Raw genomic sequence first — 27,982 nt, 5'->3', positions numbered from 1 at the left:
TTTGCAGCTCTCTGTCTTATACTTGTATGCTTGTGTCTATATATCTATACAGAGTGTATAAATGGTTCTGCATTTCAGAATGTACCAATGCTTCTGAAAAATCTAAGCACCTGGTAGGGCAAAATGGAACTTCAGGAATTATTTTTTGCCTCTTCTGAACTGTCAGGAAGAAGATGAAGAAGAAGGAGAGGAGTCCAAACTCTGAGACTTCAATTTTTTTCAAATGAAGATATCATCCCTTTCACAACTGAATATTGCACTTAAAACATCTGAATTTCAGTTGAAAAACAACATATCTGTATTTGATATAGGGCTCAGTGTATTTTTAGCACATTCAGAATCTCACTTTACTATCTTATGTTGGCTCATTTTGGCCAATATCATTTGTCCAGTGGCCCAAAAGAGCACTTATTGCCCTTTATCTATGGAGGGGAAGATTAGCATCACAGAAATCATCTTGTAATTGGTACTGTTGGCAGTGCCAGATCAAAGACAATAATTCTGAAACACTTAAGAAGCTGTTGCCCAAATCTGCAACTTCTGGAAATTCATGTAGGTCCATTACAATGAATGGAGTTTTGCCAATAAGCCAACTGATGACCTGCCTGTTAAAAAAAAAAAAAGAAATCCAGCCTTGATCATTCTTTTATTGTTCTGATTCTTTTGCAGATTTAGAAAATGTAACAAAACTGCTTAAAATAGCCCTATCATTTATTATTCCAGGAGCAATGTTTTCTTAATAACACAGTCAAAGTGTGTCTGGAATTTTGAAACACAATTCATTTTCCCACAACACGCCAGGCAATCAAAAAAGTTACATTCCACATCCAGAACAAAAAATCATGGCTGTTACAAAACAAGAAAAAGTAAATCATTAAAAAATATATTGCTAAGCCTAAAAATCTATAAAAAAACACTGACCTTTTTATATACCTCATAAACAGCAGAGAGAAATTCCTGCTTCTGCCAACACTCCAGTTTGCAACGGTGTTCCAAATTTTCATTAGCACAGCAACCATGCTGCCTGATACCCAGTGGATCAAACTGCTTTCACATTCTTCCTTCTGAAAAAAAGAAAAAAAAATGAGAAAGGAAAAAGTAACTGAAAACAAACCGGACAGGTTTATTCCATATCAACATGATAGATAGTGAAACATCTACAAGTGATGCAGCTGGATTCTGTCCAACCCAGAAGCCCAGGTTATAACTCAGATTTTGGAAAAGATTGTCTTAGGCATAAACCCTTTCCTTTAAGGTTCTTCAGACCTGGTACCTGTTGTAAGCACATGCATGGATTGGTAAACAAGGACAGTATATTTAAGACCATTTTGAGAATAACTTAAAGAATAAATACGTTTGCAGATGATTAATTTCAGAAGACTGCAGAAAAAACATTTGGAGGTTAAATTTGTGTTTTTAATTAAGCTTTTTTTTTCCTACTCAGTACAAACACATTTAAAATTTTCTCAATTTCTCCCATGACATGAAAACAAGATACCATAGAAAGCCTCTTATAATTTCTTACTATAAAGAGAAATTTATAGGGGATCATAAGGAAGAGATAAAAATACTCACCGTATAAGATTCAAATTAGGATTCTGATTTTACCAATCCCAAAATTCCAGATCATTTGATCTAGGATTTTTAACCAATAAGCAGATATCCCTTCCAAATATCTGCACATGCAGTTTTGAAAGTTATGGTAATTACCTGTTTATCTCATGAGACATTTTGATATGTGAGATGTTCCAGAGCAAGGAAAGTAGCTGGTGGCTGTTCAAGTTTTCATGCTGTTCATATTGGAATAAAAAAGAATGTGCTAGAATAATTCTTACTAAAACAAAATAGGAATGAGATAGAATTCCCTTGTTCTTTCTTTAAGGCAAAAAAATGAAAATCAATATGAACCAACAACAAAAAAAACCCCCAACCAACCAATTAAAAACAACCCAAAAGATGGGAAATAGGAATAGAGAAGATGAGAAAAAGAAAAACCTGTCGGTTTGATGTTTTTCCAGTTCTCTTCCCTGTAATATATAGATGGAAAACAAAACTAATGAAGGGGGCTTTGGGTTGGTGTATGACATTTAGGTGTCACAAAAAAAAGTCTATTAAATCCTTACCAAATATTGTTTCAGCTGCTTCAGAGCACACTCTGCAGTCACATAATGTTGAAGGTACCTGATTCCTCATCAGCAATGTTCAACACCTCCTGGGCCTGGGTCCTGTTACAAGAGAAACAGTTTAAAGGAACTGGAAGTGAAAATAATCTTTGTAGCAGATGATGTGGACAACATAAGCTCATTGTTAGAAAATACTGGAAATTAACAAAAGGGAACCAGAACTGCACCTTTGTATAAAGCGAGCTAAGGATTATGTCAGAAGACAAAGAATGCCAAATAATGAAAAGAAAAAGGAATAATCAAATTTAATTGAAAGGTGCAGTTTTAAAGAAAATAATTTCGTCTATTGGACTAGTAAGAAAAAAACATGAAATCTATAATAACATGTACATTTATTCTAGTCAGAAACATATTTAACAATGCCATGTAAGTGAGTAGTGGGATAATTGCTAAGATGCGGCTAAATAGGCAACACTTTATTATTTTAATATTAAATACAATCATGATTTCTTGTTTTCTTAGTTCTTTCTTTCACAAGGGCTGTCATAATCCATCAAGCCCCAGATTTGGAATGTGTCTTTATGTGACTTTATGATTAAATTCCACACTCAAAATTCACAAAGAATAAACCTGATGAAGTGCACATACATCTTAATAAGTGAAAGGGACAAATTAATACATTGTCTATTGAAGCAGTTTTATAATATCTAAACATATGCTGAATAAAGCTGCAAGCTATTAAAACAAATCATACAGACTTTAATTACAATCTAAATCTGCATTATAAAGTAATAAAATGACCCTAAAATAAATGTTATGGAAGTCATGTTGTCCCTACAAATGAACACAGCATGAAAGAGTGTTACAATAAAACACCCTAACATTAACATGTTGTATGTACCAATGTGGCTTCCCACAGAGCTAAATCAACCAGACCTAACTCTTCTCTTCCATAGCTGTGGGCAAAATTCTCCTCTCCCTTAATTTGCCTTTGTTGGTCACATTCATCAGAGTTTCAGGAGCCTGTGTGGGGCAATATGACCCTGCTGGGCCCAGCCTCCTCCCCAGGGTCCCTGGAGATCTCCAGTTCTGGGCATAAATCCTATCGGGAGCCAGATGGGGCAATGCAGAGCTAGGGAATAACTCAACTGCAAAAAGAGTCCCAGTTTAAATGCTAAATTTTGGCATTACTGTGTGGCAGCCAATTACAACAGAGGAGTCATTCTTGAGATTATCCATGTGAAGAACATTATTCATATGACATTTACATATATGAGAATTTGGAGGGTCAACCATAACTGTGGGATTTTTTTTCCTTCTGGGCAAGCACTGATCTCCAAATGCATGATCTGATATTATTTCCTAAAATAATCTGCTATTTTAGAATACTCGATATGTGATCATGACATTTATGATCTGTTGCAGAGCCTATACTGAAGTCTAGAAGCATTTTAACCACAGTGTTTGCTGCCATTTCCTAAATCATCACATCCCACATTGATTCTGACAATACAAGAAAGAATGACAAGGGCACTGAAATAGTTGAATGGGAACAGAAGGCCAGAGTTCCTATTTAACCATGTATTTGCCACTGTGAGATAACACAAAAAAAAGGGCTCCTTTCCCCTCCTCTGTAACCCAGACTGGGAAATGTCCAAATCCTTCAGTCCAATTTAAGCACATTAGGGCAACTCCTCAGGAGGGTCCCTTTACAAACACTCACTAGTCTCTGTACCTTTTGCCAAACCCCACAGGATCATTTCTGATTCCTTCTGAGCACTTGTCCTTTCACTTCAGACATGGCAAACAAGCCCAAGCCTCACCTGGCTACACCTACCTTTGAGGTAGAAAGCCATAATGTCTCCCCAGGTTCCTATTTCCCAAATTAACAACACAGCTCCCTCAGCCACTCATCAGACATGTTTTTAGATCCTTCATAACCTTCACTGCCCTTGTTGGGACAGGCTTCAGCACCTCAGTGTCCTTTTTAAAGGCAGGGGCCCAAAACAGAGCACAGCACTCGAGGTGCAGCCTCACCATGACTGCAATATTGGATCTAAAAAAGAGATTTCTGACTTCTGCACTGTTCCCCCCTCCAAGGGCAAGCACTTGAAAAACAGATGAGAAAAGGAGCACATATCCTCTCTACCATAAAACATGAGATTTAAACAGACACTGGACCACTTCACCTTGTTGAACACACAGCAGAGATCATCAGGGTTTTCTGCTTTATTACAGGGGATCTAATGTGCTCAGGCCTGAATAAAAGAGGAAGGTGCATCAAGTGGGGCAGACTTAATTGCTAATTCCTTGAATTATGTTGGGCTCCTACTAAGGCAGGCAGGACACTGTGCAGTCATTCTCCTTCAGATGCATTAATAAGAAAAATATGAGTGTGTGAGAAAAGGAAGGGGGAAAGACAAGAGGCTGTAAAACTGTGACTGGCTGAATAACAGGTGAGCAAAATATCAGAGCAAAATTTAAAACTATGACATGGTAATGGTCCCAAAACTGCACACCATGATACAATTATAGTCTACATCTTCTATAATTTCAAGATATTAAGATTATTCATTGGACTTGAGTGAGAGTATAGACTGGTACCTACCTATTTAAAATATGCTAAAATTCTAAACAGCTTCACTGAAGGCACAATGGTTAGGAATAATTTAAACATTTTAATTTCTCACAGTAGCATATAAGTCTTTAAAGTTAAAATACATTAGAAGGCTGAATGCTTAGCAGATGGCTTTTGTAGCAACATTCATAAATGAATGACTTGAAAAATAACCAAGCCTTAGATTTTTCACAACATGATCAGATAAAATATATTTTTTCCTACTGAAATATATATTATATATAACATAATATATAATAATTATATATATATATTATTTCCTATTTCCTATTGAAATTGCCATATTTGCTAGATCATGGCAAAATGTTAGTTTTTCCAGTTTCACTCAGGGAAAATAAAACCATTCCACAAGATTCAAATATTATGTTTTGAATGTGCTTAGATTATCCTACTTGACCTTGCAATGAAAGAGGGTAAAAGAGCTCAAACACTTCATCCCCACTCTTCAGTTCTGCCTTTGAAAAATGTCTCTCAGCAAACTCTCAATATTTTTCTGTGTAAAGTCAAAATGGTCTGCTTAAACCACAGGTGACCACCTCAAACCAAAAGGCAGCTTTACAAACTTCTACCTCTCTTCTTCCTAATTACCAACTCCCACACCCATGTTTCTGTAGGTTTGTAACTTTTCCATGAGATGAAGGACAGAGGAATCACAGGTTCATGGATGCTAGCTGGCTTTCCTCTCTCTCCAGAGGTGATGTAAGGGGAGGCAGAGTTTAATGTGTTGGTCAGTAAATTACAGCTCAAGATCAGATGCCAGCAGAGGCACTGTGTAACAGGAGTGTGCAATGCAAGAGCCTCAGTAAAAGGCACCTTACCGAAAATAAAATGTGTAAATTAATTCCCGTGTGGGAAGCTGGCTCAGAGTAGCAAGGATACTGCAAATTCACACTGCTGTTCACTGCACATTCATTTTTTTAGGTGGAGGACTCTAATTGAGTGCAATCTTAGAACACACATACTGTAATGATTATGGCACCCTCCTAGAAGGGGAGGGATCAGATTTCAGCTGGGAGCTGTAACAAGGGTCTCCTCCTTCCATGCAACTGTTCCAAAGTGCCAAAACACAAACTTTGTGTGCAATTCGGTCATGCTCGGTGCGTGCCTGCCAGATGAACTCCTGAAGGTGAGCTGTGTGAAGTACCAAAACTGCACACTGAGACTTAGGCAGGAATTAGAGGCAGCTGCATTCAACTTAGGTGGCTGAGAGCATGTCTAGGAACAGAAACAGAGGTACTACTGGGACTTTCCTAGAAAGCTTTGGCACCTAAAAGCATTACACAGTTCTGAGGGCAGGTAAAATTGAATTTTTGCAGACAAAAGTACATGGAAGTGTTGAGCCCGCCGCCCTACGTAATTTGCTTTAACGATGGCCCATCTATTAAGGCATATACAAAACATGTGAAACCTCATTTCATACCTGATGCCTTTCTCATTAGTGTTAAGTTACAAAATCCTGCTCATGTCAGCCCTGCAAATGCAGATTTTGGACAGAACAGATGACAGTGTCTAATTAATGTTAGATGTTACCTAACCACTTATGGACACATTAGTAAGAAGAATTCATCCTTCTTTATTTTTTAACTTGTTAAAGAGAGAACAATCGTATAAAAACAAATATGTCTGTCATCTTTTAGAGACCACTTTTAAAGATGGCTCTGGTTAACTCAGTCCTTGTCATATTTTTATTTTTCACGATATTTACACAGCTTAGACATTTAGAATATTTTTTTCACTTTAATCTCTGAGAAATACTTTGCAATATTTTAAATGCACAAAAGCATTTGAATTCTCTCTTTAATTTCACTTAAGATTTTGCCAAAAGCTATTCTTCTTAACTGCAATGTATCTATATAGTCCATCATTTTATTCTTTGGAGAAATGACTTCAGTAAGGTCTCAGCAGCTGTAAAATATGTTATTTTATAATTTCAGGGTATCAGTGGGACTAATCACTCTTAACCAGCTATTTTATAGCCATGGTGTGAGAATGTCTAAGGTATTGTGTTTTTTTCAGGATAAAGCACAGTAAAACATGTCAGCCATAGAAAAACATTACTCACTTCCTTCTCATCACTCTTAATTGAGATCAAGTGGTTTTAGGTCAATCAATTTGGTCAGGAAAATTTATGAAAAATACAGGTCAATTTATACTTGATAGAGGTAATTAAAGTTTTTTACAGACAGTCATTATAATAAAAGCCTTTTATTCCTCATCCCTCACTGTATCACTGTGAGAAATTCTACACAAGAGATGAATGTCTGGATTGTAATATTGATTTCCCTGGGTTTTCTGGCATATGCTCATGGTAGCACATAGCTCAGTACCACTCACTTGTTAATCATCAAACAAACACAAAGCCTGTTTCTGTCTCTAAATTTGTGAGTTGTGACCAGATGGCAATCTCACCCTGACAGGTGTGTCCTGAAAACTCATTTAAATATTTGTAAATAGTGGCACCATTCCTGCTTTAGGTGATTAATAACTGCTGATCCTGTCACTCTCTTTAACATCATTTCTGTCTTAACAAATTTTCAACTTCATAACTCAAAGGAAACTTTAACAAATACCTTTTCAACCTTAACTGACTTGTCTTCATTAATTATCCAGCAATTTCTTTCCCACAAACAGTGAACAGCATTTATTAGGTTGTGAAAATTCTAGCTCTTATTCACACACCTACAGGAAGTTGGGTTTTGCTTAGCAGTTTAGCAAACATGAGTCACTGGGATGAAAGTTTTGGATAACTATCTGCCTCATGGTGAAATATCAGAGACAGTTCATTAATTAAAAAAAAAATTAAAGACAAGAAGGGGAAGAGAAAGAAAGAAGGGGAAGAAGGGGAAGAAGGGGAAGAAGGGGAAGAAGGGGAAGAAGGTGAAGGGACATGCAGAACAGAATGACTTCGGGAGCACAAGGCAGGGAAAAGTGCAGAACCAGGCTTTGAGGACAGAGGGGCAGAAATAGAAGGAAAAAACCTGACACAAAAGGAAGGGTATCACAGATGATGCAAGAGGACAATTTGTGGGAAGGAGCAATAGAGCAATGGGACAGAAGAGCAATAGACTTTGGGACAGAAGTAGAGACCAAAGTTAGGGAGAATAAATGGGCTGAGAAGAAAAGGAACAGACAGAACTGTGAGAGAACAGGCACTTCCAAGACCCAAGGCTGTAATCAGGACATCACTTTTCTAGGGGCAAACATGTGCTTCCATTCCCCTCTAGTGGCAGGTACACTTAAAAAAAAAAACAAACACCCATCAGTTTGCATTTTACTCCTGTGGAGTTCAAGGTGACACAGTCACCTAAATTTTAAAACCTACCAGTGACTTAGGTAGGGTGATCATACAGCTTGCTTTGCCCCCTCACCTTTCTTTATTTTGCAACCTTTTTAAAACCTTTGAAACTACAATGAAAAATTACTTTAGTAATAAATATGCAAAATCAAACAAGAGAAGTCATGAAGTTAAGACTTTCTTTCAATACCTACCCAAAGGGCATAGCTAGGGTAATGCACTTTTTAGTAATGCACACACATTTCCCAAAGAGTTACAAATCTGTGTGGTTGCACACTGGTTGGTTCCCACTGAACAAGCAGATAATTATTATTGCTATCCCAGAACATATATTGGGAAATTGCCACTTGGCATTCTGGCACTATCCCTTCTGTGCAATGAAATCTTTAATTTGCATGTTAATAAATGTCAAAGCATGCCTTCTGCTCTGATTTCCACTTTTTTTTTTTTTTTTGTGTGATCAAATTCATATTTTTCCATATACGTATTTCTGCATGACACCAACCAAAGTATTCATCTGGAAAAGTCATTAAAAAATTAGTTCATTTTATTCAGTTTGGATTTCTTTAGAGGAACAGGTATTCCAGTACACACAGGGATTTGCATTACGGTAGGAAATCACATCACATACAAGATTTTTATAACTCCTGCACATTCCAGAGAACCACACCTCTTCAATATGTCCTTTTGTTTTCTTCTCATTCCAGATCCTATTTTCAGAAATATAATTGCTTGAAAATGAATATTGCAGTAGAAGGGGAACTATGCTTCTTGCTATTTCTATGTGTTATGTTGATACCTTTACTGGGATTGAATGGGGCACTTCAAAGTGAGTTAATTTTTACCTTGGAGTTTTGTGTGAAATCAAAGTGAAAGTAATTCTTTATAATCACTAAAAATAAGTAACTGTTGGCATTTTACAAATGACCGGATTTGAAAGTTAATCAAGAGCAGACATTATTTGTAGGGTTGTGACCCAAGTGACCCAAAATACAAGCTCAGCCTAATAGCTTCTATAGGAACCTTTACTTTTTTCTTTTCTTATTGTTTAAAGAAACTCGTCAAGGAGACATATTCTAAGAGCTAACAAACCATATTAATTCCATTCACTGTAATTGTTCTTATCCTGAGTTTCATTACAGACTTCTAGAAGCCTTCACAAATCTGAGTAATTGTGTTTTGATCCCAGAAACCTTTTTGAAGCAGTACTTTATACTTCAGAACACCACGTTTTCTATTTTAAACCCTGATTTTCACTAAGCACACAAAATCACTGGCAAAGGCTGCACCTGAGGTTGCAGCACAGTCAGAAGGACTAGCTAAGCAGTCTGACTTGTTAAGTTCAGGTTGCTAAGTCAACCAGAAGAGAGAGCTTCAAAGACAAACGTGATAAATGGTTTGGAAAGCCTGAAACCACCAAACATCAGGGTTTTAAGAAAAGTAAACAGAAAGGAAGTTCATTTTTGCTGAGACTACTATGGCTTACTTTTAGTTGTGAGTCAGGGGAAACGCTCTCTGCTCTTTAATTGCATGCTCATAAAGTTTTAATTAGCAAAGTTTCAAAACATGGCAATCGTACTGCTGAAAATCAGCCACAGTTTTGATTTATAGGTCTGCAAAGGATTACTTGGTAGCAATCAGGATGGATTGCATGCTTAAGCCCAGAAAGCTCTAATATGTTATAAACACAAGCAAATGATGCAGTAATTGCCCTTGATTGCACTACTTAGAAGATTTCTAGAGGCAAGCCAAAGAGAAGTTGATAGTACCTATGTGCCTATGGCAAACAGTATGTGACAAGACCAAATCCATGCAGGAAATCCTGTAGCACTATTTCCTTTTTCCTAATACTTAGAAGGCCAGCTCTGGGACAGACCATCATCCAGTCTGAGGACTTGTGAAACTATCACCACCCAAAAGGGTCTGTGGAAGGAGAGTCTGGGCTTCCACAGGGTCTGGCAAAATCAACAGAACCGTTAATTCATATACCACAGCCACAGAGGAATGGTTTTCTTCCCTACCTAATCTGTCTGATGGGAGCAAGGTTTCCTTTTGTTACACCCATAAACTGTGTCATTAGCCAGCAAGAGAAAGGTGATGGGTGAAAACTGGGAGAGAGCAGTGAAATCTGTTAGGTTATGACGTTATGTTCAAGGCAACTTCTGTACAAGCAGTAAAGAAAATAGTTCACACAGCCACTATTTATCAACCTGAAAAATCCACACTACTAATGACCGATGTACAACTCTTCCTTTTCCCTTAAAGATACCCACTTACTAAAGCAGGAAGGACTTACATAGTGTGGCCATTTCAAAGTTACAAATACAAATTTCCTTAAGCTTACACTCTATGAAGATGATTCTTAATTCTCCTCTGTGTAATGACCTTTATAATGTATTTCCTAACTAAATTTCTAAGAGTAAAATTTTCCTGAACCCTGGGGCTGGAGGGGACACTGCTCAGGATCCTGAGGCAACTCCTCCTCCTCCCCTCCTTGAATTTATGCCAGAGGCACCCAACTTTAAGAAATCACAGCAGTTCTGAAAGTACTGAGGGAGACCTAATATCCACACGTTAGACTTAGCAAATAATTGCATATAAATTCAAAATTCCTTGAACTGCTGGTATTTCAGTTGACTATGTTTCCAAATCGTTTACAAGCCATTACAGATTTGACACACAACTTTCAGTACTAATTTCAGTGGTGAAAATGCTGTTTAATTTCTTATCAGCATATTAAATCTCTGGGCATAAAGCTTAAAGTTGATAACACAGTTCAGTCTGGTGGAATTCCTAAAGACACCGTAAGGAATTCTGATAGTAAAAAAATTTTTGCTTTGTAACCACATGCTACCACAGTCAGATAAAATGACTGCTCAATTTTACTGTTAGATTTGAGAATACTATTTCTTGAACTGATATTGGGATCCTTAATGTTTCTAAAGAATTATTTGAAATAAAAAAAAAAGTTATACCCCACCAAATTCCCAGAGAAAAGCTCCCTGTAGAGCTACAAGGATTTCCCTGCTACAAGAATTTCAAAATCTCATTAGAAAGCATTTCCACAGCTCTTTGAGCTCTAATCCCAAATGTAAAGCGCTAGATAAAAGGAATGGGGATTTAATAATTTTTATGTCAACCATTCTCTTTTTTTATAGGTAGTTTATATTCACCCAAAAAAAGATTAAGGTGGCCAGTGAGTTCCTCAATTTTAAAGCAGCAGCGTTTCTCAGATGGCTCAGCTCTTGGCAAAGTTTGCAGAAATCTACAAATTTATATTTATTTAGGACAAGTAACAAAGACTCAATTACATATTTCATTGTTTATTCTGCTCAAAGCCTTAAGCAAAGCCAATATGCATATCTTCAAATCAAATGCAAAAGTTTATATTAAAAAAACGAAAAAGGAGACATTGCTTTTGAAAGGAGGAAAATTATTTTCCTTCAGTTAGTATCTGCAGCAATAAAATAACTAAGATCAAACATGCTTCACGTCCCAAGAATGCTGTTTAATACTTAATATAAAATATTTGAGAAATACACCACCTTTACTGTCTCCTGATTTTTTTTACTTTCTTTTGGTCACCAGCAATACGTTACCATTTCATGACCACAAACACAGCACTCCAGCTTCCATTTGATTCATGTGTATACATAAAGCAGGCCAGTTCCTGAGTAGCATTATTTAAGGCTAACTGGCTACAGTCCCAGAAGGAAAATGAATGATTCAAATCATATCTGAAGTCTTATGATCTTGTTTATGATGACTATGATCTTGGACAAGTGGCCTGGTGGTGCTGAACAAAAATTACATAAGTGGGCACAGTTATTCACTTCAGCATTTATCTGGAAATGCCATAATCTTTTTTTAAAAATAGTCGCTTTTATCCTTAAACCCTGTTTGATATATATTACTGTACATGCACACAAAGGGAAAAAAAAGGAGAGAAGTTTTATGTTCTATAAATGTTATATGTTCTTATAGCACTATATTCCACTGAGGTTAGAAAAATAATTGCAAATGTTCCCTTGAAAAATTTAAAGAACCCTGTCTTCAAAATAAATGGATCCATGTTTATTTGCTCTTGAACTCAAAAATTTGTTTATGTAATATATAGAAAGAGAGATCCCTATTTGATTTGAACACAACTAAGACCTACTCTCAGTCTGAGGGAGTTCAAAGGAGACACCAGTTACCTCAAACACGGCTAAATAATGTTCTTTGGAGAGATTTGTAAATTTTGAGACCAGAAGTACACTTTTGATAATCTAGTATCATTTCCTGCATCATAATTAACACATAGCTTCCTGTACAGACCCTCACCAAGTAATTTCTTCATCAAGCCTTTATTTTCTGATTTAGCTAGACTGCACAGTTTATAAAAAAACTGTATTTATTTCATTCAATATTGATTTACATTTAAAGTTATCACATGTTGGAAAGGAGCCATCTGGCTTCCATGAGTACCAGATTTGAAACAAGATGGTCAGCACGAAGTACACCTTAGAGCTTTGCATTTTCCTGTATTGGTTCTCCTCTGAAGGAAGAATCAATTCTAAGAATTTCAGCTCCTCTATGCATTGCCCTGCAGTTCTCTTTTTGTACTCACTTTCTGACTCTTTCTTGTACACACACACACACACACTCCTCCACTAAAAGTATTCCCTGTATGTACTCAGACCCCAGGGAAAACTTCAGAATCCAAGGTTCATGTGGCCTGCTGCTCTGGGCATTTCCAGGCTAGGGAGAAGCTGCCTAAGTAATAGAAAGATAAAGTGCTTCTGACATTTTGCTAACTGACCTCTCATGCTTATCAGCTCCAATGAGATCTCCAGCTCCTAACATCAAAGCAGTGAGATTCAGTCAAAAGTAGAAATAATACATAAAAATCTTAATTTTAGAATTCTTAACCTATATTACCTCTACCCCACTCCAAAGCTTATGCAATTACAAAAAGTGTTAATAAAAACATTGTGCTTTACTTTTAGCAGCTAAATAATACTGAATAATTATAAAATATACTTAAATATTTTAATATGCTTAAATGTTATGAAATATTTACTTAAATAAGACAAAGAAGAAAAAAACTCCCATAAAATAATGCAAAAATATCTCCATCCATAAGCTAAACAATGGTCTTGAGGCAGATGTTCAAGTTTCCCAGGGTGAAACTTGGGGAACTATAGCCTTTTCTTGAAGACTGCAGTTCTGTCACTGAATTACAAGGGGAAAGATAACACTTTGTTAGAACACTGATAACAGTCAGAGGGAAGGCAATAGAGAGATTTGTTTCAGAGATCTTCCTAGCCAGCAATGGGAACACCACCGAACCACTAGAAACCAGGAGAAACAAAATACACCCAGTGACAGGTACTGTGAGGGTGAATCTGAAGCTACAAATCTTTCTGACGCAAATTTAGCTGAGTTTCAGACATTCTCTGGGTAGCTTTATGTTTTTCTGACAAGTGCCTTTTTCTCTTTGCCCACAGCTGCTGCACAAGTTCCAGCTGCATAGATGACCCTCCATCTCACTTACTTTTAGAAGATAATTCAGAGCTCAGTGAGGTGGGTCACAATGACCTGAAGTTTTAGACCTTCTAGCACCATCCAAGCATTCCCAGCTCCTTCACCACCCATGGCCATTTTACCCAAACAAAACAGAGAATATCCTGAGTTGGAAGGATATAAGGATCACTGACTCCAAGTCCTGCCTCGGCACAGGACAAGCACAAAACCCAGTTTGGGCTGTCTGCTAATGGACTGACTTTTCATCAGACACTCAGCTTCTTTCACTACCAGTTGTGACCCAACCCAACCAAAACTCACCTGCACTTGTTCAGAACACTTCAGCAAACTCTCTCCTTCCTGCTTTCAGCTCCTACCATCTGTAGTCAGGTTGGCTTTAAAGCAAATCAGATGATTTAACAAGTACTTTCTCCTCTCTGTTCATCTTCTGTCTCCTCAGTAATTTAGAAGCCTTGCCTTGCTAGACTTATTAATTTCAGGCCATGGCTATCAACCTATATTAGCATCAACAACAGCCTCTTCTACAGCTTTTAAAGGATTTTTGTTCAGTCGTGCTGTAACATTAAATATGTCCTTCAAATGTGGGTATCCTCAAGTCACACTTTGCTAATGTTTCTATTAAAAACGTTAAAGGCTCTTGTTCTCATTAGCAACCCAAATAAAATTTCAGCTTCATGTTACTGTTGTTCAGTTCTTGACAAATTTTCTCACACTTTTACACTTAAAAGAATAGCGATGGTGAGCAGGAAAACATTTCAGAGGCTAGATGTTTAAAGTTCAGATAGAGAACAGATTACTAGAAAAATCAGACAGAAGAAGCATTAGAATTGAGTATCAGTACGGCTTCAATGTCAACTTTAATGATTTTTGATATTCAAACCCCTCACCCCAAACGTATTTTTGTTTTATTTTCTGTTTTTCTTTTTGTTTCTTTTCTTTGAACCTTCACCTTTTTTGTATTTTTACCAAATGAGAACTGGAAAAAAAACAGTCAGTTGTACAGGGTCTTCTCCTCAGATCCCCAGCCCTGGGGGATCTTCTGGGAGTGGGGACTCCCCTGGGCAGACAAGCACTTTTCCATCACCTCTAAGTCTTTGAGGCAGCAAACTCTGGCAGAAATTCATATCAAAAGATCTGGGGACCTGTACTGGGAGCAGTCAAACCCAGAAATAGAGTACTTTGGTGCTATATCAAGAAAACCACTGGGATGACACCTGCTTACCTTAGCTTAGTCTATTTTTAACTTAATTCAGCTGGATAGCAAACTTTCCTGCATGCAGATCTGTCCCCAGAAAAACTAACATAGCATTTACAAAAACAAGGTAATTTGAAATACTTCTCTGTCTGGTTATTTGCTGACTTAAAGTAATTGCCAAGGAGGCATACTGAAAGCTGTCCAATAGCTTCTGGCATTTAGGAGGGAGGCCACACTTACTTTATATGGGTCAGCTCTGCCCTCAGATATGTGATTTTAATTTCAGTAAAATTCCTATGCTCTAAACCATCATGCAAGAACAAAATTAATTAAGCCCTTTGTGCCCAATTATCAGTTCTCTTAAGCTGTACTGAATTACATCTCTTCTTTCCAAAAATATCTGTACACTGACAGATACTTCTCTGGGAAAAACAAACTAACTAACTAACATAAAAAACCCACCCAGAAAATCCCAACAACAAAATAACAAACAAAATTAAAAAAAAAAAAAAAAAAAAAAAAAAGACAGAATAACCCTCCTCCCTTCAAAATCATTATATTTCAGGGTGAATGAGAGCTAGACCCTCACTGTTTGGGCACAGTTGAACTCATTGTGATGAGAATAGCAGTGATTGCCACTCTTGAGTCTTATTTTGAATAATTTTATTGGTGGTCTGGCTGCTGCCTGTAAAGATGAGGCCACATCTGGTTAAGTGCACAGTCAGTAGGTTCAAGGCTTTAGTTCCCAAATGTATATTGCAATATTCAGACACTTTACTGACCAGTTTCTCTTTTTATAGACCCTGGATGTAGAGAATTAAATAGCATTTACCTCCCAGAAGCTGTTGCCTTTTTAGACCATCTGGGTAATGAGATGTATCATTTACACCACATAAAACTGTGACATCTGGAAATGAAAAGGCCAGGCTGATAAGATCACACTTACAAGCAGAATGAATGAGCTTTTGATCAACCTTTCACAGTTTGTGGGGTGGGTGTTTTTGGTTTGTTTGTTTGTTTTGCCTTTAAATAGTGGAGTTGAAATAGATGAGTGTTAAAAGAATGATAGTTGAAAAATAGGCAAAGAAATAATTTCCAACAAATAAAAGCATCTTCAGTTCACACTGCTAACAACTAAAAATGCGAGCATGGTGAAAAACCACAGTCAGGGTTTCTTCAAAAAATAAGTATGAACAACCTAAGAATATGCAAGCCTAAACTTCATAGGCACAGAGGAAAGATCTGTATTTCAGTATTATCAGAGGAAGAATGTTGTCATGCTATTACCACTGTAGAGGCTCCTACTTTCTAACACTCACATATGTATTACAGAATGCAAAGACGATCTTTAAAGTAATGCCATTTCACTAAGAGTTTTACATCACTAAGAACTCCAAAAAAAAAAAAAAAAACCACACACAGTAATTCCAGTTCTTTTCCCCACAAGAAATTAACATGATTAACATGCACACTCAGTTTCTTACATTTATTAGCCCAAGAGTAGGCATATTCTGCATATTTCCCCTCTCTATTTTATCAGCGATGACTCATAAAAGACACAAAACTACCATCTCATTGTGCCCATGTCCAGCATCCCTTCTCTGCAGTCAGACCAACTGCACAGGGACATGGAAAACAAGTTAATACAAGTTAATTCCATGCTAAAATTCTGGTCCTCCTTATCTCATGACAAGCACCATACCAGAAATCTTACAGGAAATGCCACCACCTCTACAATTTTGTTTCTACTTCTGTCCAGTATCTGATTTACATCAATACAATGCAATGAATATCAGAATTCTTAATTAATTAGGTTTATTTCAAATCTATTTTATTATGTTATTGAAACACCTCCCTGAGAACTTCTGCCTAATATATTTAAGGGCATTAATAACCCAGGTAAATACTCCCAGGGACATCAGAGAGACACGTGAATTCAGTTAAATAGAGTCTAAAACAAGATAGGAACTTAAATGAATCACAGAAATATCCAGAAAATCCATACCTAATCCCTGAAGTGCCCATATTCCTACCAATTCCTACTATCCTTTTCCCTGTATGTTTAGGTTCTGTATCTGTTCTCATAAACACAGAAGTTTAATGCCAACTCCTGTTCCCACACTGATGGTTACATTTGCTGCACAGCAATTTCTTAAACACCCAGTCCAAGAGATCAAGTTTTATTGACAAGAAGAATTAATTTCACTGACAGTTCAAACACAACCATGGTTTTCTTGCAGCTCTTAAAATTGTTTAAAACCAGGACTATTTCTTCCAGTCGGGGAAAAGCAAGACCAAGCTGTACCTAGGTTTTCAAATATTTTCTTTATATAAAAGCACAATTTTTTCCTCAGAGAGTCTAGAATAACTGTTTTGGAGCCTGAACCAATCATAAAATCACTGTGAAAATTATTCCTGAGGAAAGAGCACTGATAGCTGGGACATGAGCCCCACACCAGGGTCATTTGTAACTAGAACCACATCATGGCATCCAGGAGCATCCTTGGCTTCAGATGCACATCCTGGCCATGCCCTAACTTCAAAACAGGGAGGCTGATATGAAGCATTTCCTCTTTCCACTCTTCCCACACCCTGGTTTTCACATCAAGGAAACTCAGATTTGGTTTAGGAGGTTTCCTAAATGAATAATATTTGCTCTGACAGAAAAGTTTCAGTCTCAGAAGATTCAGTAAATATACAACAGTTATTTAAATTCATTCAGAAAAACGCTGGTCAGCTGCAAAGGTCTTTACAAGGGCTACTGAATGACAATATGTGCATCAGGCTGTAGGTAACTATTGCACAAAGAAGTTATTGTCCTTTTAAACTATCAATATTGAATCTGCACAGGCACAGAGGATATTTGCACCAAAAGAACAAAATCTAGGGAAGACGTAGCAGATACATTTCTGTTTTTCTGTGTTTACTGTTCCACATCCACCTACTGATTTCAAATTGCTGCTGATTTATATTAACTTTTTTAGCAGAATTTTTTGCCCCTGACTGACCAAAATCTTTGGCAGCGTTGCTGCTTGGAAAACAGAAACTGCACTGCCAAAATAATTGCCTAGGATAAGGACAGATCCAGTCTCTGGAAAAGGCATCATGCTTTTAAATTGCCAGTTTTCACCTGTCCAATGCACTGTGCACTTTGGCTTAATACAGCCTAAGCTGACTCCAGTGAAAACACAAAAACTCAAGGCCAAATCTCTGACTGGGAAGGCAACTAAGAGTGTCCTGTCCCATTTGGGAATGGAGGCCTGGAGAATAAAGTGTGTGCTGAGTGTACTCAAAATAGCTGTGTGCAAGTAGAGGAGAAAAAGGGGTTTACTCAGTAAGTGCTAAGCCCAATATTTCAATAATTCCTTTGACTTTTGTTGGCTACTTTAAGGTATTTTGGGTTTGCTTTTCTGAGGTTCTGTGCAATTTCCGTTTGACAGGTGCTTTAGATTCCTAAAAATAAGTTCTTTCTGTGCCTTAAATTATCCTTTTTTTTTTTTTCTTCACTATTTAAGTGTTGGAATTCTGCAGAAAGTAGAACTTGGCTTATACTTTAGAATAGTCTCCTTTCAAAAAAATCTTTTATTCACAGAAGGTAAGGAAAAAGAATCCATGACGTTATCCACAGTCGCCTCCTGTAAAAATGCTCCTGTGTTCATGTCAATAATTTTCTTTATTCATAAATTCTATGAGAAGCAGCAAAAAGGGACTGTTCATATCCTCAAAAGTGTTACAATTTGGGGCCTTGGTTCTATAAATCTTTTCTTTAGCCCTTCCATTAAAAAAAGGCTGTGCTCAGGTGAGATTTTCCTCCTCCTCAACTCCCGTTGGTTCAGATGCAGTTCTCGTTTCCAGTCATACTAAATGTTCACAACTATTTCAGAAGATCCTTTTGGGACCTTATCACACATGAACTGTCCCCACCATCTCAGAGAGCTGAAATTTTCAAGTCACCTCCTTGTTTCATTGTTAGTCTGAGCAGGATAGAAGCCCTCCCTGGAAATTAATCCCATCTTTAATTATTAACCTGCTTTAACTATTACACTATTAAACAGAAAAAGTTAGCAGAACACCAAGATTCCCGGAAAATATGCCCCTTCTCAGCACGGGCAATATTCTAAAATGAAGCCTTGTTGGAACTCAAAATGTCCCTCAGGCATTTTTGGAGGTTCCAGGCCCTGGTAAGAAGCATTTGAGACCCTGGCAGGCAGCTGGAAACAGCTGTGATTTTGAGTTTGAGCCATGGAATGATTTACCAACTTTGTAGGTGGAACAAGAAGTCACAAAAGTTTAGATATTATAGTAGAAATAGTTACAAAGTAGAGGGAAGAATTTTTTTAGTATTGTACGGGGGGGTTTTACTTTTTACATGGGGGTCAAATGTTTTAAGATGGAGGAATGTAGGCCGGTCCTGTTCCTCCTCTTTCTTCTTCCTTGCCTCCATGTTCTTGGTGATGTTGGCACTCACAGATTGGTTTAGAGTAGAAAGGCACCATTTTATATAGGTAGTAGGTATTGGGGAAAAACTTTAAACATGTAACACGTAATGTACCATATAAAAGACAGCAGCAGCCCTGGGCAGGGGGAGAAGAAGAAGATGGCAGACAGAGAGGATGTCAGGGTGTGTGTGTGCCTCTGCCTGAGCTGCTGAGCAAACCGCAGCAGCCCGAGAAGAAAATCTTTTAGATAAATTGCTATAAACAACCATGAGACCAAACAGCAAGAGGCTGCTGAGCCTTTCTTTGGAAGCACGGGTTGGAGGAGAGACTTTACCACCACACGGAACCCCTGAACCAGGCCGGGGCTCCAACAAAACCTCACATGCAAATTTCCCAGAAAGCCAAAATCCACGACTCCACCTTGCTCTCACTTAGCAACTTTTCAGCTCGAGCCCAGACAACGCAGATATTGTTCTACCTTCAGCTGACAGCAGGAATATCTGGGATGTTCAACAACACATGGAGCCATCTGATGAGAGATTAGCCAGCCAGCTGAAGGCAGGCAGCCTCCTCCAAGAGCAACCTCTGCGAGCCCCATCCTGCAAGGTGCAGAGAGCCTCGACTCCCGCTGGCTGCAATGGGAATTGAAAGCAGACGAAAAGATGCAGGAGATGATCAATATCTCCGAGACATTGGCCCTTAAGGGGATCAGATTTCAAATGCCTGGCTCTCACTGCAGATGTGCAACAGGAATAAAACTTCCTACAGCTCTGAGGGGCTGTTACATTGGAACAGAACGTGGCCAAATCTTAATGGTTATAGGGACATTAGATTCCCCTAAAACATAGGAGCCAGGGAGACAGATGAGCAAGTTTTAAAACCAGGTTGAAAGCAAAGTCCATAAATGCACTAGCCAAGAGTGATAGTGAATTTGCCTGTGCTTCAAATTACAAAGTCATGTCTCCTCAAAGGAGCCACAGAAAAAAACCCAGCTGTATAACCCACCAAATAGAAGGTACACAACAAACAGAGCTCTCATACAGTTTTAAACACAAGGCCAGCACTTCTCTAGATGCACATCCATGATGTCAGCAGCACAGGCAGTGACAGAGTTAAGATAATGTGCCTTCAGCTGACAGGGACTCCATCTGATTGTGGTGCTCAGGGGTGCTTCTGTCTCTCAGCCTGTGACAGCAGAGAGCAGATGTGCTCACACAGCCCTCTCCTCCCCTCAGTGCAAGCCATGTCACAAACAGGACTCCCTGCTTCAGAAGGATGCCCTAGTCCAGAGCTCATTTAATTTTTGTTCCCTTTTGGCCCTTCTTCAGATTCTTACACTACTCCTGGTTATGTGTGTCGTGACTTCAAGGACAGATTAACACCTTCCCCCTCTCTCAGCCCAATTACCACCATTTTGTTTCTATATTTCAGCTTAGTTCTCAAAGCACTGTCCTTCAGAACAGAGTTTGAAGACTTGAGAACACAGATGAACCCCAAATCTACTTCTTGTTTTTTAATTTTATTTTTCCCCATCCAAGAGCTCTATACAAAAGGCTGTTATATAAAAGATTTGCACTACAATTATTTTTTATTAGAATTATTATGACTATGATGCACTTAGGTAAGCGCTGCACTTCTACCTTCTGTCAGCTTTTTGTCTAGCACGGTTGTTTTTATTTATTTTTTTTTTTTCATTTGCACTATTAAGTCTGTACCTAGTCACATTGGTTGGTCATTTCTAAAACATTATTAATTTTTTTGTTTATTTACTTGTTTTGAAAAGTTATGTCAAACAACTCTTAAATATCACAGAAGACTCACTCTTAAAAAGCTGCAATAAATAAGCAATTGCTCATACACATTATTTGATGGCAGGACAAGAATCCACTTTACAAATTCATGACCCAACATATATATATATATAAGTGAAAATAGGTAGCAAAGCAAGGTATATGAAAGAAGAAAAACGACATATGAAACCAAATTTAAAAAAAGTCCTTTCAACAAAAGACCACTAAATATGAATGGCTATTCCAGATGTTTCCTGAGATGAAACAAAACATCCAGTGATTGTTAACAGATTGATGATAGAGGATTAAAATGGATGGAAAAAAAGAATTCCGAGGCACTGAATACATGTGACACCTGAAGGCTTCAAGGTTAGGCTGGGAGCCCAAGAGAACAGAGGTTCCAGGACATGGATCATCCATCAGGTACAAGCACAGGGCTAAAGGAAGCCCACAGCAGGGAAAACACTAAGGAACGTTCGTGGAGAGGAGGCAAATGAGCATGGCGAAATACGTGGAAGAATCACTGCACTTTCTTCATGGATTTACTTTTACCTCCAAGAAGATAAAGAGGAAGGTCCCAGGGCATTTAAATGCCTTGTGGCTTAGGATCCAAGGTTTTGGAACTGATTACAAGGCCCACAAAGACTGCATTTTTCACCTCTGCAGTAATAAGAACCTAAAGTTACAAGCAGCTGAATTGATTCTGTAACAGATAAAAATCAGCATATGGCATTTTGATGTCTTTGTTTTAATCCTGCAGTTCCCACTTGTAACATTAAAATACATAAAGTCCTCTAATAGTTGTCCATCTTTGTTCATTACTCTTGGAAGTGTATAGCTAAACCAGAAAAATGCACATTTTTTTCAAGTTCTCATCCCATGTTTCAGCATAAAATAACAGGCTTGTTTGTGTCTCTTAACAAAATAGGGCTTAACTGTGCTGCAGCTCCTAACTTGTACCCCACTCCCCTCCTGCCCTCCACATCAGTACTGAAATCTCTATTGTTTAACTTCACTTGTTGCTGTGACTTTCCAATGTGGGTGTTGAACAAATTTAGAATCTCTGGATTATTTTTTTTCACTTTCCTCCACTCACTAGTATTTATTTTAAATCCTGGCACTTTGATACTGAGGGAATAATACCAGACCCCAGTAAAATCAAACAGAGGTGTTAGATTCAGGGACACCACTGTTTCCCATATTCTAGCTATTTTTACCATGAGGGTAAATTGCAGCTGAGTGAAGACAGACTCAAATTCCCATTCCAGAACAAACAGGCCTTTCTGTTCCCAAATACATTTTTAGCTGATCATGAAAAATGATAAGATGATATGAGACTCTTATCCAAGATAATAAAGATGACGTCCAACTATGTAGGGCCAACTTGTAAGCCTAAAAGAGTAGGGAAGAAGGTGACAGTTTTTTTCTCTGTGTGCTATATTCTACATTTATACATATTAGTGTTATTTTATCTTAATTGTTCACAAAAAAAAAAAAAAAATGGACCCTGAAGTGGTGATTACCAAACAGGAACGGAAATCTTGGAGCCATCATACACACTGTCATGAAAATGAGCTCAGGAGCTTAAAAAAGCCACCAAAACAAACCAAAATTCCAAGGAACAGCCTCACTAAGCCAGCATGGTACTGGAGATCCAGAGAAAAGAAATGAGCTTTTACCTCAAAATTTATTTCAGAAGCATGCTTGCAAAAACCTGAAAATCCTTCTAGATTGACCAGTGCTGCTGATTCTCTTTTTCTTACACAGAATCTTGATTGCTACCCACAGGGGAATATCAGTCACCTTTTATATAATTGTCACTATTGAGACTTTTATGTTTTCCTATAAAAGCTACTTCTGGCCCCAAAGAGAGGATCCTGGCTAAGTGATCTGACCTGGTTAAACTGCTCTTAGCTGCTCCTCTCCCTCTGGAAAGAAAATGAATCCACAGCTTCCACAGAGATGTGAAGACTGATTAAATTTATCTGCATTTTCTCCTGCCAAACCAAAAGCACTCCATGGCAATGGGGGGCATAAATTTGGCCATTTTCAGCAAGAAATGGAAAAACTTGACCGTTCTTACAAAACTTTCCAAAATAAAAGTGAAAAATTCTACAAATAAAAGTGAAAAATTTTATATAGTCCTTCACAGTGAGAAGTGGCAATATTTTCTACTTATGCTTCACTCACTGGAGAGGTTTCAAAACCACCATCCCTATTGCTGTTTCCAGGTGCCATTGAAATCCCACAACTCTGTAGAGTTCTTGCAGAAGAAGCCTGATTCTCAAAACTGAAACTTTCTAGTTTTGCTCATTACAAAATTAAAGAGCATGTCCCTGGGCAGGGAGCACAGGACTAAGAATCACACTTAATTATTATCTATTTTACACCATGGTATCTGAGCACTTAGACAAGATGAGAATCAATTTCTCATTTTCTAAGATTAAGTTTCATGAACTGTGGTCATTTATTACCACTTTTAAGACACAGGGAGTGTCACAAATACACTTAAAAATATCAGAAAACTAATTTATTAGCAAGAAAAAAATATATTAGGTGAGAGCTACTCAAGAACACAGTAAAAAGAAAAAGTATTCTCAGCACTAAGAAAGGGGAAAGAGAGAACCTTGAGGAATGAGAAAAACCTAGGTGGATGTGTGGAATTCTTTCTCTACTTTACTTTTTTATGTTTCCTCCTCCACTCCAGGTAGTGGAATAAGGCTTCTTGAAATCTCTGGCAAAAATGCCTTTGCTGATGCAGAAGGAGAATTGAAACCTACTCACCAAAAACATCAAACACTGACACAGATTCATTGTTTAAAAAAAAAAAAAAAAAAAAAAGAAATTAGTTAGAATCCCAAAGAGGTTTGCAACAACAACACTCAAAACCTTGATGCTGCTTTGTTCTGTGCTAAGTGGTGTCATCTTTGTCCTTTCTACTCTGCAGGAATCATTATCAGTGCACCTCATCCAGGGCTCTGCTGCCTCTCCCAACTCCCACAGCAGATTTAGGATTTACTGAGAGTAATTCAGTAGTGCTGTATTTCCTTAGAGGAGAAAGAACAAAAGAAAGCCCAGTAAATCCAAAGTAGAAAAAAACAGAATAGAGTCAGGCTAGGAAGGATTTTCTGGGGATATTTTATTTTTAGGTTCATTGCTGAAAAGATTTTAAGTTCAGAGGTACAATCATGATAATTTAGTCTGACTAAATTTTATGGTCTCTTATCCAGCACCTCCAGTTTGATTTGTAACCCACTGAGTAACCTTGTCACTTCCCCTCTCAACAGCCTCTGCAGGGGTGAGAATACCATATATCTCCTGTGATCTGAGATCTCTTGATCTCCAAAAGCTGGATGCCAGCCTTGGGGATACTTGGCTATTTGCCAAATTGTATTAAAAAAAAGGCCCCATAGTGACATTTCACATGAGAAATAGCTGAGCAATCCAAATGTCATTTTAGGGTAAAACTAGTAAAAGTTTCCTTTTTCTTTTTAAAAATCAGAATTATCTCTTTCTTATTGTCAGGCCTAAGTCAAAGGTAGCATATTTTAGCCCATGAAGAAACTTCAGGGGTAAAAAACCTGCCATTACATTAAAGGGACAACATAATTTTTCAAGACACTTGATGAGACAGAAAATATTTACAAAATATTAACACCAACAAATTAATATTGATATTATCCTTACAGAGATGTCGAAAATACTATTCAGTAAAAGAGTGTCTGCCTGAGATCCTCACCCCATCTTGTCCTTGCTTCTTTTTTCCACCCTCTGCTACAATTAAAGCTCCATAAATAGCTCTAAAGAAAACCTTCCAAAGCAGCACCTTCTTCCTGCCCACCTAATATCCTTCCTTGCCAACCTCAGCAGCTCCTCTTTCTAAGCATAACTCTCTTTTTTTTTTAAAGCCCAGACAGAATGTCACATTTTTTGTGTTCACAAAGGGGTCTGAATTAATGAGTTTTTGTGGGTGTCTCAGGGATACCCTAAAACTACTTTTCATTAAATATTGTCCATGTAAATCAAGATCCCTGATTCTCTCCAAAGTTCAGACAGCTACTTTGCTCGAAGCTGAACTGGTTTTTTTTGGAAAATTAGCTTTATTTACAAAACAACTGCTTTATAAAACACTAAAAGTTCTCTTTGTGGTGACAAGAATTACTGTAGAGTGATGCAGTTAAGAATTAGCTCAAGACAGTTTAAAGCTGACTTGAAAATACAATCTTCTAAGGCAGGAAAAAAATAGAAAAAAATACATTCTTCTTATTTTACATTAAACTTGTAAGTGTCAGGAGTATCTTTATAAATACATTATTGTATGGAAGAAATCTATCGTTAGGTATTTGGTAGCTTTTTTTGATACTAAATTAGGTTGACCTTTGGAAACATGTTTTGCTCCTTCTGCCTCAGACCCTACCCCATCTCCCTCTTGCAAAATATTTACAATAGGATCCTATTCACTTATTTCTTCATGAGGACACTGTGTATTTATTTTTGCCAGCAGAAATCCCAAAGTATGTCTTTATTTCCTAAGAATAATCTTTTCAACAGCAGCAAAGAGGAAGGAATACTAGATCAGCAGCAGAAAATATCAATGAAAACATTCCAGGAACCCCTGTACTCTAAATTATGCACTTCCACTTTCAAGCAGCTGTTGTTTTAAAAAAAATTATCTGTTTGATATCTATTTTTTGTTAATAATTTAACAGAGCTGTCAGTGCCATGGTGGCATCAGTGCCATCACTGCAATGATACCCCCAGCTGCACAGTCTGGGGGAAGCTGTGAGCTGCTGGTGTCAGGATGGCTCTCCAGCTGAGAACACTTCTCTTCAGAGCAGGATTTCTTTCCTCCTTGCAGCATTATCATTTCCCTCCTCATGCAGGGGCAAACAGTCCCCAACTGTTCAGACAGCTATTATGAAAATACCAGATTATGAAAATTGACTTATTCTTCATTCTGCAAATCCTCTCCAAAAGAAGGCAAAATACATTCACATTAAAAAATAGAAATTTTAGAATCAGTGAATGCTAAATCAGTCATTTTAACTCAGCCATAAGACCTGTTTGCAAGCTCTCTTTCCCTGCCCAATAGCCTAAAGAGTCTCCAAGTGTTTTCAATTTGTTTTATTTTAGATGATTTTCAAGCCGCTAATTTAGACAATTCTCAATCTCTCTAGCTGATTAATTGGCACCTCTCACCACACTGCATGAAAATCTCACCATTTGCACTGGAGGCCCTTCTCTGAGTGAAATCAGGCCCACCAGCACTGCTGCCTGCTTATTGTAATCCTTCTCAAGCCTCAGAGCCCATCTGAAATCTGCAGTCATTTGCAACCCATCCAACTCTGTTCCTATGCTCACAATTCCCAACACCCTCTGTGAAGGAGTGAGCCATGATCCCCAAATCATCAGCTTCCCAGAGCTCAAGCACAGCTGATGAAAACAACAGGCTGAGCACCAAAGGGCATCATTTCACAGCTCTGAAATATGATTAAAAATTTACAAATGATACATAACCCCTGCTGCAAACCAGATTGAGTGGCATCCCCACTTTCCAAAGGACCCAGGCTTTAATCTGGCGTGCTGGAAATCCTGACACGCCAAGTGTAACACTTTCAAATGGTGCTAGAGCTCCAACTCTGCACACTTAAAATAGGTTACACACAGATATGTATGGAGAGAGAGCCAGAGGGAGAGAGATGGCTCATAAAACAGGCTCAAAATACTTCATTTTGCTGCCTCAGACAATTCCTTTAATACAAAGTATTTCTGCTCCAAGCAAGAGGCATGGCCTTACCTAGAGTAATCCTTTTAATGTGTATATTTATTATTTTCCCAGTATAACCTCATGAAGATTGGCTGTGCCAATCCCTCCAAAGATGCCTCCTTCTTCACATATGCTAGTCCTTTCCAGGCCCTTTTGCAAGCAGAGCGATTCCTGCTCCCAACTGCTTCCACATTTAAAAATAAATAAATAAAATGAATTTTTTTGGAGTTTCAAGCTCCAAGCTCCCCTTCTCCCTGTCCATTTCTTTACCCCACTGCACTGGAAAAATCTCCTTGCCACACACTGGTGGCTAAAAAGAGTTTGAATTAAGATTTTCTTTCCCCCCCCTTCCTCTGTATTTGTTCATGGGATTTAAATGACTGTAAGAAGACAAATGACATATTAGAATATATTCAGCTTTTGGCAGGTTACCTAACAAGATTTTTCAGCAGAGTTTATGTCCTGTCAGACTTTATGAATGATAACTATTGAGTGTTTATGTAATACTATTTATTCATTAAGACCTTTGCTTCATCTTTCAAATTTCCTTCTCTTTTTACCTAAAAAGTACTCCTACGAGTTAAAGGAAGTCACAGGGACAGATGTCTCTCAGCTCCTCTGAAAACACCCAAGTCACAGCACTGAGCAGTGATGGTCTCCTTGGAAACATGGATACAACTGAATTTTGGCTCTAAACATTGAATCTAAACATGGCTCTAAACATTGATTAATTAGAGGCTTTGTGAACATTTCGAATAAAGGTTGCAAAGAGTCACATCTCTTTTTCACTTGGGCCTAATGCAACTCTTTTTACCCCTCTTGATTTAATTTAAAATTAATTACCATTAACTATACCTCTCAAATAACTAAATAAATAAAAAAATAACAAATGTTAGTCTAAGATTAATCCATCAAATTATCTGACAGAAAACATTTTGTTTTCTCCTGCACCTCACACTCTTCACATGAGCCTTCCTGGCTATATGTAACCACCCCAGTGCAATCCCACCATACCATTTCACTAAATAACCTAATTTTCAGTTCCTTGATAGCCAGGGCTGAACATAGTTTAAACAATAAAACATATTTCCTCTTTACCTGATGTTTTAGCCACTTTCAGCAGGGGTGTAAATCCTGACCTCCAGATCAACTGTGGAACAGGAGAGAAAGAGTAAGAGAACAGCATCACCAGCCAACACGTTCCCCACC

General features: G+C 37.8%; 1 long non-coding RNA gene across 1 annotated transcript; it reads right to left on the bottom strand.

Moving 5' to 3' along the window:
- Positions 1-709: 709 nt before the first annotated feature.
- LOC121469829 (uncharacterized) lies at positions 710-27,982 on the bottom strand. The gene is made up of 3 exons (XR_005980078.2): positions 27,872-27,982; positions 2,124-2,225; positions 710-1,064 (listed from the first exon to the last, which is right to left on the bottom strand). It is a non-coding gene; the product is annotated as an uncharacterized lncRNA (long non-coding RNA).

This window comes from Taeniopygia guttata, chromosome 4 (genome assembly GCF_048771995.1).
Source record: "Taeniopygia guttata chromosome 4, bTaeGut7.mat, whole genome shotgun sequence".
NCBI classification, from domain to species: Eukaryota; Metazoa; Chordata; class Aves; order Passeriformes; family Estrildidae; genus Taeniopygia; species Taeniopygia guttata.
The sequence above is the reverse complement of the archived record's forward strand: the minus strand, read 5'-3'. Positions and strand labels throughout refer to the sequence as shown.